Source organism: Octopus bimaculoides, chromosome 7 (assembly GCF_001194135.2).
Source record: "Octopus bimaculoides isolate UCB-OBI-ISO-001 chromosome 7, ASM119413v2, whole genome shotgun sequence".
Lineage (NCBI taxonomy): Eukaryota > Metazoa > Mollusca > Cephalopoda > Octopoda > Octopodidae > Octopus > Octopus bimaculoides.
In genome coordinates this window covers 86,434,356-86,443,542 of record NC_068987.1, presented here as the reverse complement: position 1 = coordinate 86,443,542, position 9,187 = coordinate 86,434,356, and positions in this window count along the sequence as shown.

Genomic DNA, 9,187 nt, shown 5'->3' with positions numbered 1-9,187 from the left:
TACGGGGACGTAAACACACCGCCATCGGTTGTCAAGCGATGTTGGGGGGACAAACACAGACACACAAACATATACACACACATACATATATATATATGTATATATACATATATTCGACAGGCTTCTTTCAGTTTCCGTCTACCAAATCCACTCACAAGGCTTTGGTCAGCCCAAAGCTATAGTAGAAGACACTTGCCCAAGGTGCCACGCAGTGGGATTGAACCCAGAACCATGTGGTTGGTAAGCAAGCTACTTACCACACAGCCACTGCTACGCCTATAAGCCACTCCTACGCCTATATATATATATATATATATATGCATGCATATGCATATGTGTGTTGGTATATGTTTTCGTATATCTATAAGCGTATATCTACAATCATATAAACACACTTACACACACAGAGTTTTCAAATGTCATTTTTTGACAACCATTGATCGTATTTCACTATGATCATAAATTTCGTTGGAACGTAACATTTCATAACACCACAAAACTACAGGTAGTAGGTGAGCAAATAAACATCAAAGTAATTGGATAATCAAAGGTACATTATTTGAGGCTTGCTTTCAATAATAGATACGCTACCACTACAAAGGAATATATTCAATATTCCGTCGTAAATAAATTATATTTTTACGCATCAACATGAAACATATTCATATACAGGGTACATGGATAATATATTTTTTGCAGCACTAGAACAACCACGTAAGTTAGCACTGATGACGGGTGTATTTTTTTTTATCTAACCCTTCTACTGTGGTGAGACATAGTTTATCTGCGCTTCAGAATGATAGGGAGTAAAAGATGAGCCCAACCCGTTTAAGATGATGTGCATATTAGGAATCACTGCTTGTTTAATAACACACACGTTCTACATGTTACAATGGTCATACTAGATAAACAAGCCTCAATGAAGTTCCTCAAGTTATTAGATATAGTCGGACTCGCGGTCATAGGATCGCCGTTTCGATTCCCAGACCGGGCGTTGTGAGTGTTTATTGAGCGAAAACACCTAAAGCTTCACGAGGCTCCGGCAGGGGATGGTGGCGAATCCTGCTGTACCCTTTCACCACAACTTTCTCTCACTCTTACTTCCTGTTTCTGTTGTGCCTGTAATTCAAAGGGCCAACCTTGTCACACTGTGTCACGCTGAATATCCCCCAGAACTAGGTTAAGTGTAGACATGTCTGTGGAGTGTTCAGCCACTTGCACGTTAATTTCACGAGCAGGCTGTTCCGTTGATCAGATCAACTGGAACCCTCGACGTCGTAAGCGACGGAGTGCCAACAACAACATAGATATAGTAGGCAAATACATCCATCCATCCATCCATCCATCTTTCCATGTAAGCCTTGGATGTTATAATACCCAAGTGGGCGAGCTGGCTTAATAGACAGCACACCGGAAAAAGTGTTTAGTGATATTTCTGGAATCAAATGCTGCCGAACCTGACTTTGTCTTACATCCTTTCGTGGACGATTAAGTACGTACCACTCACCTACTGATGTCGTGGTGATCGACTTTCCTCTCCTCTCAGTATTGTGGCCCTTGCGCCAAATTTAGAAAGAATATATATGTAATATCCGAACGTATTTATGTACTTAACTTTCGGGACATTAGGAAAATCATCTCCTGATGGTCGATCAGTTGCTTATTTTAACGCTAAAAGTACGTTTAAGATTCTATTCTATTATAATTCATACTTCCATATTTATTTCGTCTGTGAGATATTTTAAACTTGAAATTTACTCTTCAAACAATTCTGTATGTCAACTTAATATCATTGAAAGAACGGGAGCTGTAACAGAAATTTTAAAGGCACCGGAATCGAAATTTTTTATCATGATCAGAAAGGAAGATGAAGTCTATGTTCCGAAATATTGCGTGCACGACATCTTCCGTAAAATGAAGAAAAATAAGGTTTCTTGGGGAATCAGTATTTAAAAATCACTGAAATATTTTGTTTTTACGAGTTTGTTTCCGGCAGCTTTAAATTACTTTCAGCTATGTTTGAAATGTCAAGAAATATCATCATTCGACATGGAACAACATGCGGTGATATGTTCACACACACACACACACACACACACACACACACACACACACACACACACACACACACACACACACACAACACAACACACACACACGCGCACATGCGCACATGCACCCACGTAGATATAATGTTTATACATATATGATTATACATTTTATACATGGTATGTATATATATGCGTGTGAAACCATGTGTGTGTGTGCGCGCGCATGTGTTTGTGTATGTATGTGTGTGTGTGTGTGTGTGTGTGTGTGTGTGTGTGTGTGTGTGTGTATAGTAGTAGTAGTAGGTACTCTTTTATTTGTTTTCCGCTCATTTTCTCATACAAACTTCTGCCACGCAGAAACATTCTAGCATTCTTTTACAGCCACAGGTCCTACCTGCTGCTAACTCCTCCATGATTTTCAAGTCAGTGGACATTCATTCTGCAGGTCTTGGGCGTGCGAATCCTCTACTAGGAATATGTTCCCGAGATCTCAATCTTTACTACTTATTGGTATATTAAAGTACCATGCGGTGGAATGTTCCATTCCTTTGTGTTGTATTTTTCCATAAAAGTAAAGAATTAAATACTTAATTTTAGGTTTTCGTCAGGAAGGAGAAAAAAAAAACAGTAAATGATAGCATATTAATCCTTTCTACTATAGGTACAAGGCTTGAATTTGGTGAGAGGGGACGAGTCGATTATTTCGACCCTTGAGTTTAACTGGTATTTAATTTATCGACCCTGAAAAGATGAAAAGCAAAGTCGACCGCGGTGAAATTTGAACTCAGAATGTAGCGACAGGCGAAATACTGCTAAGGATTTCGTCAGCTCGCCACCTTAATGATAGCATGTTAATGAGGTTGTCAAGCATATTAGAAGACCTAAACAATATGTGTGGAAATATATTCTTGACTATTCGTTTAGATGGGGGATAACTTCATGTTATAATTTCCGTGTTGCTAGATTTTTCGTAGGGATGATAAAATAAGAACTGGTTCATTGAATATCCCAAAAGTATTGAAACGTCAAGCGAACGATAAAACTTTAAAAATGTTTTCTGTGACATATGATGGAGTCACCATCTGACTGATTGAGTGACAACTTTCGGAAGCGTGTTTTCAAAATGCAAGGATATTCATTGGGGAAACTGTGCAAACATTGAACCTAATTAACTTGAAGTTAAAATTTGAATCACGTTCCTTAAATTTTAAATCTCAGTTTGAAAAAGTCTCAGGTGATATCGGTATCTGCAAGATTAAGTATGTTCTTTGGCTTAGTGGAGATTGTGTCAATCAAAACTATGTTTAGCGTTCAAGTCCGTCTGTTTATTTGAATGAAGTATTATTTGTTAAGCATTATATAATTATCTCGAGTCTTGAATGTGTAATCGAATGATTCTTCACTGATCTCTCTCTGCATTTAGATTTTCCGAATACCAATTTGCAGGGAAATGACACAACCTTTGATGTTGCATTTAAAAATGCAGAAGCCTTTGAAAGCAAAATAATTTTTGCTTCCTGTTGAGAGACGTACTTTTAAATATTCACATACCTAAAAGCATAATTGACAGGTTTTCACAGACACTCAAAGCGTTCAAAAGCAAATATCGACTAACGCTGACTCAAGTTGTGAGCAATTCTCTTTAAGATTTACTAAGTGCAAGTTAGAACAAAAATAAAATGAAAATTCATCATATTAGCCGACACTGAAATTATATTCAACCTGAAATTGCAACGTTGCATTCGATTGATTTCAAAACACTCAGAAGCAAGTGATTGCCTGGCAAATAATCTCTGCGGGAAGAATTAGTTGTCTCAGAAACTATTTAAGTTGATTTCTTAGAGAGAAGAATGCTACAAAAACTGCAGAAAACGAGGTTCTGAGTTACTGAAGTTAATATCCTATAGCATTTGTGAGTGTGAAAATTATCGTAGGTTAAACAACAACCATATTTCCATAGTATTACTCAAGCGAATTATTATTTTAAGTGAAGTATAATGTCAAGTCTGAATACAGGAATAGCCTTAATGATCAAACTGTATGGGTGGGGCTTTAAAAAGAAATGAATATGTTTCGATTTTGAAGTACCTGCCATCTGTGGCGTAGCAGCGAAGATAAACAGAGTGCTTCGTTTATCTTGTCTCATTCATTAAACTACGGCCACATTTTGGGCAACGCCTGCAAATTTTAGTCGAATGAATCAAACCTGGTACTTAAACTGTTATGCCACGTACTTATTTTATCGATATCTCTGCGCAATCCCTACGTTACTGAGACGTAACTACACCATTACTAGTTGTCAAGATGTTGCGGAGGGTAAGCCCGGACAGAAAGGCGTACAAACACTCACACGCATGCACGCACGTACATGCATACATACATATACACACACATAAGCACACACACCATCTGATAAATAGGAAAATACCATATAGGATAACCTGGGTCATAATATATTGTAGTGTCCCATACCAAGCCCAGCGCTCCACGTGTGGAGACGAAGCATTCTCTACATGTAAAACGTAAGCTCTCACGTACCTTCAGGCACTGCTATAGATCTAAATCCAAGCAAAATATCAACATTCATAACACTTGCCTATACACATCCACGGTCGTTACAATATACGTACGCTTTTGTTTCTTTTCTTTCATCTACTAGCATAAGTATCTTAGAAGCTAGCTATCTATTCTTGCTGACCGTTGAATTAAATATTCTTTCTAATCACACCAAACCTAGCAGTCATCTTTTTAATTAATAGCCATAAATGCCTTCCTCCCCCACTTTACCAAAACGTTAACGCCTGAACTCTTACCCCTAAACGACTCTAACGAAACCTAATACTGGCATCTTATCTTTATCTTAATTTTTTTTTGTTTTGACTATTGATTTATATCTTCCTTTCTCTCTCATTCATTCTTTCCCGCACCTATCCCATTCCTTTCTTTTCTCTCTCTTCTCTCCTCTATTTACTCACTCACAACATGTATCCGAAGTTTCTTGCTTAGTAAGTGAACCCGGAACCGTCTGGTTGGGTAGCAAACTTCTTACCAACCACCCACGCATGCGCCTACATATGTCAATTTCCATAGCCATTTGTTTCATGAATATATAAATGATGCCATTTTTTTTATTGATGCTTAAAACATTGACAATAATTATTTTAATGTTCCTCCTAAAGTACAATAATATTTAGAGATAGTCCTGTTTCAGTTGCCGCTATATTATCTATCGGCATTGATAATTATTTAAACAGTTGTGCTAAAATACTTCCGTTCGTTTCCATTTGTTTATTATATTTCTGTTTATAATAAAGCAATACACCCACGCTGATATTAAAATTCATATTTCCTGAAAACGAGCCATTACTAGTGGTCAACATTAATTTTATTGCCAAGTTATTGTAGAAAGTGCACTATTTCTAAATATGGTAAATCTATTATATCTAAAAATATGTCTGTGTATGTGTGTTATACTCAGAAACATTCAAATATTGAAATAAGTGGCATTTATGTTAATTCCTCAAATCGTTCAAATCTAAAGCAATGAAAGATGTGTATCTGAACAATATTATGAAAAAATATTATTTATGCATTCATAAAGGCGGCGGACTGGCAGAATCTTTAGCACGTCGGTCAATATACTTTACTGGCATTTTGTCCGTCGTCACGTTCTGAGTTCAAATTCTGCCTGTCGACTTTGCCTTTCATATTTCCGGGATACACAAAATAAGTGCCGTTACAAGATCGGGGTCAAAGTAGTCGACTACCCCTGCTCCTCCCTTAAAGTGGTGGTCTTGTACCAAAATTTGTAACTATTATTTATGTAGTCACAATTTATATACAGTAAATTTTTCAATGATGGTCCTGTACATGAGCGGTAAAGAGACTCTTATGCTCATCAGATACTGACCTCAGACTTTCAACACTCTGTGCAGGGAATGAACTATGAGTGAACTGGAACCAATATTATGTGTCTCAATGCCTATGGTACCATAGGGAAAAAATGTTTTTTAGTAAAGGAATAGCGCATGAATATTATTTGCCAGTCTGTTATGTTTTGTTTTCAGAATCACGCCAACTTTTCCACTCATGTAGCTTTGTTCTGCTACCCCTGAAACAGATGAAATATGGGTTATTTCTATTTCCACTTTCTTGTTCACAAAAATGTTTACAATTTTAGGTTAACGTATGTAAGCTACCTATAAACTACTAATGCCCTTTATTGCAGTATTGCAGCAAAGCTATCTTGATGTTTTGATCCGTTGCTTAATATCATTGAATAAAAAATTGATGAAGATAAATAGCGGCTTAAATTGTGCATTAAAATGCATCGCAAGCTTGTCGGTGATTTCTTTACTAAAATATCCTCAACATTGTGGATGTTGATCCAACGTTTCCATCTGGAGTTATAGTTAGGGGATATGACTACACTGTAGCAAGAAAGCAATTCCTCATCTTTTTATTATTTTTGTATTCAGCTTACGGCTTTAGACAGATATTATTTCCTAGTCCATAAGCTAAACCTTTAAATGTCTTTATTCAGATGAATGCTTATTTCAGTAGCATCTCGCTAGATTTTTCGTGACAAATTGGTGGTTGGAACCCATGACGGATTTCAGGGACTTGTTGGATGGCCTGCTCCGACATTCAACAAGAAAGGCGAAGTGTTACGAAAAATTCATGTCTGCCGCAGGAATACGGAATGCGTTGATCGATTTCACGATGGATAAATTGTCTTCATCGGATGGACTGCCAAACGAGCTTTGTTTTCCTATTCAAGCCTCTTAGTAGATATTTACCGCGACTGACAGCAGAAGGAGTAATCAACAATTCTGTGAAAGGGTGATTGCAGCTTTGCTGAGAAAGAGCCAGCGCAGGTGGAGTCACATTGATAATTTTCAGTACATGTTAAGCGTACAATTTTACAATTTTCACGAAAGTTCTGAGCAAAGAATTTTGGTGCCTGCGTCGATGTTCCGATTAATGACACGAAAAACTAAGCCATCTTTAACAGGTATATCTATAACAACTACAACCACCACATCATACAACATTGTATAAAGCGTGTATAACATCTGGCGTGGATTGGGCCCTGATAAATTTAGTTCAATCAAAAGTTTTTCGATAGGTTCCAGCCCCAGCACCTAGAGACACTTCTCGCAACAACCGCTTTCTTGCCAATACCCTTGGTCGGAATGCTACAGATCATAGCGACGTCTATCCTTCTTCCCCGATGACGAAAGTTTAGGGGTAGAAGTCTAATTTTACTATAGCTCGCTGATTTAATAGCAAGCAAAACATTAATTTGAAACAAATGTGATATGATATTGTTTGAGTAAAAGGAATTAGTTCCACACTTCATTACTGCTGAAACGAACGATAAAGAATATTCAGTAAGACTGTATAATTAATGAGTGTGATATTGAAACGATAAATATGTGCAATGCGAAAAATTGTTTTAGCTGATAAAATATCAACTTTGCCTGCTAAAATTGTTATTCCTATTTTCGTTCCGTTTATCGATTAGCCCCACATTACCATCACCGACGAAATAGATGCATATTGAAATGCGTTCATAATTTAGACATCATACAATTTTTTTAAGGATTTTGTACCCAGGGCTACATTATCCAGTGCATTATATTCTTTATCTGTTATGATGATACAGAAGGCATCTGTCGATTTGGAGTGACCATGGATCTGCGCCCGGAGAAATTGTGTCAGTTGCTGATAATGATGCAGCATTTGGTGTGGCTGTAGAGGTTTACATGGGAGTAGCAGTCACGCATACAACGACTGCATTGGAAGGAGATCTTTACCGGCACTATTATTTTTCCCTTTCGTCGAGGGCGCTTTTCTCTGCTGGTAAGTTCTTGTTTCTTTTCCCCTCGCTTCTTGTTTCTCTTCGCAGTATTTGTCACCAGCGCAGGAGTGGCTGTGTGGTAAGTAGCTTGCTTACCAACCACATGGATCCGGTTTCAGTCCCACTGCGTAGCACTTTGGGCAAGTGTCTTCTACCATAGCCTCGGGCCGACCAAAGCCTTGTGAGTGGATTTGGTAGACGGAAACTGAAAGAAGCCCGTCGTATATATGTAGATATATATAAATATGTATGTGTGTTTGTGTGTATGTGTTTGTCCCTCCACCATCGCTTGACAACCGATGCTGCTGTGCTTACGACCCATAATTTAGCGGTTCGGCAAAAGAGACCGATAGAATAAGTACTTGGCTACAAAGAATAAGTCCCGGGGTCGATTTTCTCGACTAAAGACGGTGCTCCAGCATGGCCGCAGTCAAATGACTGAAACAAGTAAAAGAGTAAAAGAGAGAGCGTGGGCGTTCATTTGCGACCTACTCTCATTTCAGGACGTGCAGATGATATACACGGAATCTTTAGCAGCTATTTCTAGCTGCACGAGCAATATTTGCATTTCATGGTTCGAAAACTGCTGGAAAATAGTTACGGGCATGCTTAATAAATATTTACGGGAATGTTGTAAAAATTGATTTTCAGAAAAGAAAGATAAAAGAAACGAAACTGAATTCTCGACACAGAACATATAAAATCTTTTAGCATATATTTTAGAAAATACGCCCATATGTTACAATATGTTACAATATATTACAATACGCCCATATGTTACAATATTAAAAATCTCATGTATTTAGTACATAGATCGCATAAAAGATGTTTGTTCAACCTTAAAGCGTTCCAACAACAATATACAGAATTCATTTAATATAAAACGTGAAAATATATAACATGAAACATTAAAACGACACACTATATGAAGCATACAAAGGGTAACAAATCGGACTGAACACATTGAATAACAAATAATATACCTATGACAAATAATCTCACTAACCAATTTCAATAAAGTCGGACATGTTTGCATAAACAGCGCGAAATAGCAGAAAAGTCCCCTTGAAATATCTCTCTACCTGTTTAGATAAGCAAAATGTTCACGAGATATTGTAGCGCTGCATCCCTTTAAAAATTGAAGTAGAGTCAAATAGAAAACTTTTTGTCTCGTTTGACACATAAATGTATCACATTTTTGACGCACTATGTATCTGAGGGCAAATTATTCACACGTCCCAGAAATGGAATCATTTCCATCAGCCGTTTTTGC